Consider the following 7,126-nt stretch of genomic DNA (forward strand, 5'->3'; position numbering starts at 1 on the left):
GCATGGCCCGTACTTATGTCTAGTGTCAGGTCGGGTTGGTCTATGACCCCCTGTTTGACGTGTCGGGTTTTATGGGTTAGGTCGGGTTTTTTAGCTTTGGGTCGGTTTTTTTCCGAGTTGGGTTAGGTTTTGGGTCAAAAATTATGGCTCGTACCTAGCCCGTGAATTATTATGGGTAAAAAATTATGGTCCGTACTTGTCCGTTCAATTAGTCAGGTCGGGGTGGACCAGGTTTTTTTTGTCGGGTCCGGTGGCCCTATGATCAGGTCTAGCCCTGGGCCATGCACCACCACCGTTATGGATTGCCAGGTGACAATAACATGGCAACCGATGATCGTCGATAAGAGACCTATCAGACGCCTGATGACCGATAAGTCTAATCAACCATCAATTGGCCAACAAGCCTATAGTCACACAGTTAATAGACTTTTCTTGTAAAACCTACATCCAAAACATAGCAACTAAAAAAACTGAGTCTAAGACCTATGTAACGTTGCTAATAATATTATTTCATGTAAAACCTACATGCAAAACATAATAACTAAAAAACTAAGACTAAGACCTATGCAAAATGTCAATCATGGTCCTCTAGCAGGAGTAGGACTGTCATCACATAGCAACGTTTGCCTATTGCTTTACGACTGATGATTCTCTCTTTTCTTTCTGCAATCACAACTAAGACTTACACTGTTGCATCCGATCGTCTGCGTAGCTAGGGTTAGAGTTCCGAGAGAGAGAGAGGGAGAGGAGGTGAAGTGGGGAACATGAACTAGAGTGAGAACACGCTAGGGGATCGGGTTAGCAAGTAAGGGAGGACAAAGGAGACATTTCCTGGGCCATTCCACGTAGCGAGGACATGTCGAACGTTTGTGGACAGCCACGTAGCCAAAAGTGGTAAAAACATAGCATCTTTAAAAAACGATGGTAATTATGTTATGGGTCGTAAAAATGATTTTTAGAGAGTTACCATCTGTCGGCGTTTCGACCCCGGGGGGTCCCTGGACCGACGAGTAAATTGTCGCCGCGTGTCCCAGCCCGGATGGGTCGGCGCGAGACGGAGCACGAAGGGGGGAAAAAGGAGGGAGACAGGCAAAAGGGGAAACCCGCGGCCTTCGTGTTGTCCTGCGCCCAGGTCGGGTGCGCTTGCAGTAGGGGGTTACAAGCGCCCGCGTGGGAGAGAGCGAGGGACTTTGCGCGTCGTCCCGTCCTCCCGCACGACCAACCTTCTCGTAAGAGAGCCCTGGACCTTCCTTTTATAGGCGTAAGGAGAGGGTCCAGGTGTACAATGGGGGTGTAGCAGTGTGCTAACGTGTCTAGCAGAGAGGAGCTAGCGCCCTAAGTACATGCCGTCGTGGCAGCCGGAGAGGTCTTGGCACCCTGTTCATGTGATGTCGTGGCCGTCGGAGGAGCGCTGGAGCCTTGCGAAAGGACAACTATCGGGGCTGTCGACTCCTTGCTGACGTCTCCTTGCTTCCGTAAGGGGCTGAGAGCCGCCGTCGTCATGGAGCACGTGGGGCGCCATCATTATTTGTTTACCGGGGCGAGCCAAATGGGACGCCGGTCTTGTTCCTCGTAGCCTGAGCTAGCTAGGGGTAGGGTAATGATGGCCCCTCTTGTGACGTGGTCGGTCCGAGCCCTAGGTCGGGCGAGGTGGAGGCTCCTCCGAGGTCGAGGTCGAGTCTGTCTTCCGAGGTCGAGGTCGAGTCCGAGCCTCGGGTCGGGCGAGGCGGAGACCGTCGTCCGAGGCCAAGGCTGGGTCCAAGCCCTGGGGTCGGGCGAGGCGGAGTTCGTCGTCTTCCGGGGCCGAGGCCGAGTCCGAGCCCTAGGGTCGGGCGAGGCATAGTTCGTCGTCTTCCTGGGCCGAGGCCGAGTCCGAGCCCTGGGGTCGGGCGAGGCAGAGTTTGTCGTCTTCCGGAGCTGAGGCCGAGTCCGAGCCCTGGGGTCGGGCGAGGCGGAGTTCGTCGTCTTCCAGGGCCGAGGCCGAGTCCGAGCCCTGGGGTCGGGCGAGGCGGAGTTCGTCGTCTTCCGGGGCCGAGGCCGAGTCCGAGTCCTGGGGTCGGGCGAGGCGGAGTTTCCTATGGCGCCTGAAGCCGGACTTGGCTGCTGTCAGCCTCACTCTGTCGAGTGGCACAACAGTCGGAGCGACGCAGGCGGCGCTGTCTTCTTGTCAGGCCGGTCAGTGGAGCGGCGAAGTGACTGCGGTCACTTCGGCTCTGTCGACTGAAGGGCGCGCGTCAGGATAAAGTGTCAGGCGATCCTAGCATTAAATGCTCCTGCGATACGGTCGGTCGGTGTGGCGATCTGGCAAAGGTTGCTTCTCGGCGAAGACTGGGCCTCGGGCGAGCCGAAGGTGTGTCCGTTGCTTGAGGGGGCCCTCGGGCGAGACGTGAATCCTCCGGGGTCGGCTGCCCTTGCCCGAGGCTGGGCTCGGGCGAGGCGAGATCGTGTCCCTTGAGTGGACTGAGCCTTGACTTAATCGCACCCATCAGGCCTTTTCAGCTTTGTGCTGATGGGGGTTACCAGCTGAGATTAGGAGTCTTGGGGGTACCCCTAATTATGGTCCCCGACAGTAGCCCCCGAGCCTCGAAGGGAGTGTTGATACTCGCTTGGAGGCTTTTGTCGCACTTTTTTGCAAGGGGACCGGCCTTTCTCGGTTGCGTTTTGTTTCGGTGGGTGCGCGCGAGCGCACCCGCCGGGTGTAGCCCCCGAGGCCTCGGAGGAGTGGTTTGACTCCTTCGAGGTCTTAGTGCATTTCGTGATGCTTCGGCCGGTCTAGTTGTTCCCTCATGCGAACTGGCCGTAGCCCGGGTGCACAGTCGAGTCCCAAGTTCTCGGGCTGGTATGTTGACTCTGTCAACGGTTTGGCCGGAGCCGGGTTTGCGAGAGCAGCCCCCGAGCCTCCGCATAGAGCGAGAGGACGGTCAAGGACAGACTCGGCTTTTCGCATACGCCCCTGCGTCGCCTTTCCGCAAGGAGGAGGGGGGAAAGCGCCATGTTGCCCTCGGAGGGCGCCGAACATGGCGTCTCCAGTGAGTTGCTAACGGGTAATCCGAGTGGACGCCCGTGCCCCATTTATTAGGGGTCGGCTAGTGGCCCGGAGGCGCGCTCCAAAAGTACACGCGGGTGATTTGCCGGACCCGGTCCCCTTTTGACGGGGTCCGAGGGCTCGATGCCTCCCTCTGGTGGGATTCCGTTACAAAATCGTTCCCGTTGGTCTCGGAAATATCCTAGGGTACCTCGGGAGCGTAGCCCGAGCCTTGGTTATGTATCGAACGTACCCAGGGTCATCCCTCGCTCTGCGTCTGAGGCGGCTGTCGAACCCTTTGGGGGCCAGCCTACGAACCCCTGCTCAGTAGTGGGCGCGGAGCCCGAGTGGCCTGAGGCGGCCGTTGAACCCTTCCGAGGGGCCGACCTTTGAACCTCTGACCAGTAGTGGGTGCGGAGCCCGAGTGGCCTGAGGCGGCCGTTGAACCCTTCCGAGGGGCCGGCCTTCGAACCTCTGACCAGTAGTGGGCGCGGAGCCTAAGTGCTCTGAGGCGGCTGTTGAACCCTTCCGAGGGGCCAACCTTCGAACCTCTGATCAGTAGGGGGGGCTCGGAGCCCGCTTCCTTCGTGGAGAAGGATCCCTTTCAGAGTATCCCCTTTCCCGGTCCCTGTGGCAAGAGAGAGAAAGAGGAAGTGGAAAAGGATACGAAATCGAATGACGCGGCGCACCTTCTTCTGACGCGGTCATTATGGCGGAGGTGAAGCGTCGCCTGCTTCGCCTGCCAAAGGTGCCGCCTGTCCTGCCGCAGAGTTAATGCGACGGGACGAGTGGTTTGCGGGGCGGCCGTTGTGCGTGCGCGTGCCATTCGAGGAACGGAACACGGGCGCGTTGTCTTCACGCCGTGGGAGAGGGCTCTCTCGTTGTCCCAGGAGGGGACGTGAGCTTGCTGACGACTTGACTACCGCTTCCGCCCGCCTGCCACCGCCATTACTGCCGGCCCATTTCTGGCCGTATCGACCGTCGCGCCTTCTCCCGCGGCTGACTGACCCATGACCGATGTGCTCGGTTGGCACTGTCGGGTCATGCGCAGGGTCGCCTCGAGTCGCGGCACTGGTTCCGCAGTCGAGAAGGCGCGGTACTGGCGCGAGTGGCGGTGCAGTTGCTTGCACGTAGTAACCGGCGCGCCGGTTACATGACGTGTGGGCCTAGGCCTCCATGCTGGACACGTCGAAGTCGAAAGGGTGCGCCCCCTGGGTGCGGTTGCATGTTGTCTGCACGGCGGTCTGCCCTTTCACCCGCTGGTCTGGGCAAAAGTGGAGGAATGCTTGTAACCGCTGGGCAGTTGCGCGCACCGCGCGCGGCGGTTTTGGCCCCTTCTGTCCTGGGCCAGCTTGCACGATGCGTGGGACCCAGCCCCCGTGTCGTAGGGGGAGGACCTTGGAGCGTGTTGGAGAAGACTCAGTCCGCGACGGCTGAGAACGCAAGTGGGGAGAGTTGCCTTTAAAAGGAGGGTGACCCCCTTGGAAGGCAACCATGTCTTCGCGCTCCCCTCATGCATCGCGTCTTTCCACCTTCCGTGCCCCCGGATGGGGAACACTCGCGTCGCTTTCGTCTTGCTGTCGTTGGAGGAACACAACTTCACGGAAGTTGGTACCTTTCAGCCATCATTCGGCTTCAAGGATTTTCATCAGGCAGCCCGGCTGCATCCCCTCGCCGGTGGTCACCCAAGACGGTGACCACCAGTTCCAGGGTGGGGAGAAGCAAGCCGGGCTGCGGCCTCTGCCCCTCCCTCAGCTTCAAGGATGTTCATCATCAGTGCTAGGGAGGGGAGTGCGCCGAGTTGGGGCCTGTCTCCGCGTAGGCAGCGGCCCGCTCCTTCCCTCAGTGATCGGGGGGAAGGGCGTTCGCCGTTCGTGGCGCTGGCAGCTGCCGCGTGTCTGGCTCTCCGGCCCGAGCGACTTTGGTGCCGCTTCCGGTGCCACCTCCCGCCGAGGCAGCCGGAAGAGGCTTCTCCGCCGACGAGATAGTCGGTGCCGCCCGCGGACTGACCTCCAACTCTACGGCCTTCTGCTTGTCCTCGCCCTTCGAGTGGGGACATGGGCGAGGGCCTTATGGCATCAGCATCTGCCCTGAGGTCATCGCTGCTGCTGTTCGGCCGCTCGGAGCAGAGGTCGTTGTCGCTGCTGCTCTTCGGGCGTCGGTGAGCCATCCGTCGGCCTTCTGTTGCTCCGCAGGCCCTCCAATGTGGGGGTTGTTCGTACCTGCGGAGGTGGAACCGGAGTTCCGTTTGTAATGGCACCTTGAGTGCCGGTGTTTGTTCATTGTGTTGCTGTCGGGGCCTGAACATGTATGTATTTTTGGCACGGAGCCGTGTTTTTTCCTCATTCCGAGCACTAGGACTCGCCTGTCAGCTAACTGAACCGCTTCACCAAGTGTGAGTTGCCTCGTGCGAAGGTGACGAGTGAGGTATCCGTATCCCGGAGGCGTAGGAGTCCCTCGGCTCGGTCGGCCTTGCCGCCCGAGGCTTCTCTTGCTTAGTTAAAGAAACCCTTGGCCGCTCTTCGATGAGCCGGAGCCGGAGGCAGCGGTGTCAGTGTGGACAGAGGCAGAGTTGGCTCGAAAAGAAGACTTCGTCGGCCGGAGCCTGACCGGGCCGTCCACTGGCGGGACCAGCGCCGGAGTCGAGTTGCCGAGGCCATGAGCCAGGCTGATGTCCTCGGGGGACAGCTGGCTGAGGCTTCGGGGCGGCCGACCGAGCCGTCTGCTCGAGCCGGACTCCTGGAGGAGACCCTGGCGGCGATGGCCCGGGCGCGGTGCTGATGTCGTCCTTCGAAGCGGAGATCCTCCGACTGTGTTGCCGTCCGAGGCTCGGTCGGACTTCGCCGAAGGTGGTGTTGACGCCGAGGGTGCTGCTGCTCCCCCTCCATCGAGGTCTGAGCCTGCAGGGTCGGTTTATCTTGTAGTGTGCGTATGTTTTCTGCGGCTGTCGAGGCCCAAACATATTGTCATTGTGTTATAAAGCTGCGTTTCTTTTTCCCCTTGTTTCGAGTATCAGGACTTATTTGTCGGTAATAGAATTGTTTGTCCGAGCGAGAGTTACTTTCCACGGAAGGTGACGAGTGAGGTATCCGTATCCCGGAGGCGTAGGAGTCCCTCGGCTCGATCGGCCTTGCCGCTTATGTGTACTCTTACTCGTCTGTAGGATTCTGCTAACGATGTAGTCGAGAAGGCCCGAAAAATCGTTTCGGCTGAAAGGTTTCCGAGCATTAAGACTTGTTCGGTCAGCGGAATCGCTTATCCGAGCGTGAGTTACTTATCGCAGAAGGTGATGAGTGAGGTATCCGTATCCCGGAGGCGTAGGAGTCCCTCGGCTCGGTCGGCCTTGGCTGCTTACGTGTACTCCGTCGTTTTCAGGATCCCACTTTTGAAGTAGTCAAAAAGCACGAAAGATGTTCTAGCAGAAAGACTTTTTCCGAGGAAAATTTTAACGCAGAGGGGGTTCCCCCCTTCTAGCCCCCGAGGGAGGGTCGGGCTTTGCCGAGGCAAGGCTGACCCTTCCTTGATGGTTAGACTTTGTACGTGGACGAGGTGTACGAACAACTTGAAAACATCTTAAGGGTAGAAGCGACGTAGCTGTCGGATGTTCTAAGCGTTGTTGTAGACCTCGCCTTGACTGTTGGCCAGCTTGTATGTCCCGGGCTTCAGAACCTTGGCGATGACAAACGGCCCTTCCCAGGGAGGCGTGAGCTTATGCCGCCCTCGGCGTCTTGTCGCAGCCGAAGCACCAAGTCGCCCACCTGGAGGTCTCGGGACCGAACCCCTCGGCGTGTGGTAGCATCGCAGGGACTGCTGATACCGCGCCGAGTGTAGTAAGGCCATGTCCCGAGCCTCTTCGAGCTGGTCCAGTGAGTCTTCTCGGTCGGTCTGGTTGCTTCGGTCGTCGTACGCCCTCGTCCTCGGGGAACCGTATTCTAAGTCCGTGGGCAAGATGGCCTCGGCCCCATAGACTAGAAAGAACGGTGTGAAGCCCGTGGCTCGGCTCGGCGTTGTCCTTAGACTCCAGACCACCGAGGGAAGTTCCTTCATCCATCGCTTGCCGAACTTGTGGAGGTCGTTGTAGATCCTCGGCTTGAGTCCTTG

This window comes from Zea mays, chromosome 1 (assembly GCF_902167145.1).
Source record: "Zea mays cultivar B73 chromosome 1, Zm-B73-REFERENCE-NAM-5.0, whole genome shotgun sequence".
In the NCBI taxonomy this organism is placed as follows: Eukaryota; Viridiplantae; Streptophyta; class Magnoliopsida; order Poales; family Poaceae; genus Zea; species Zea mays.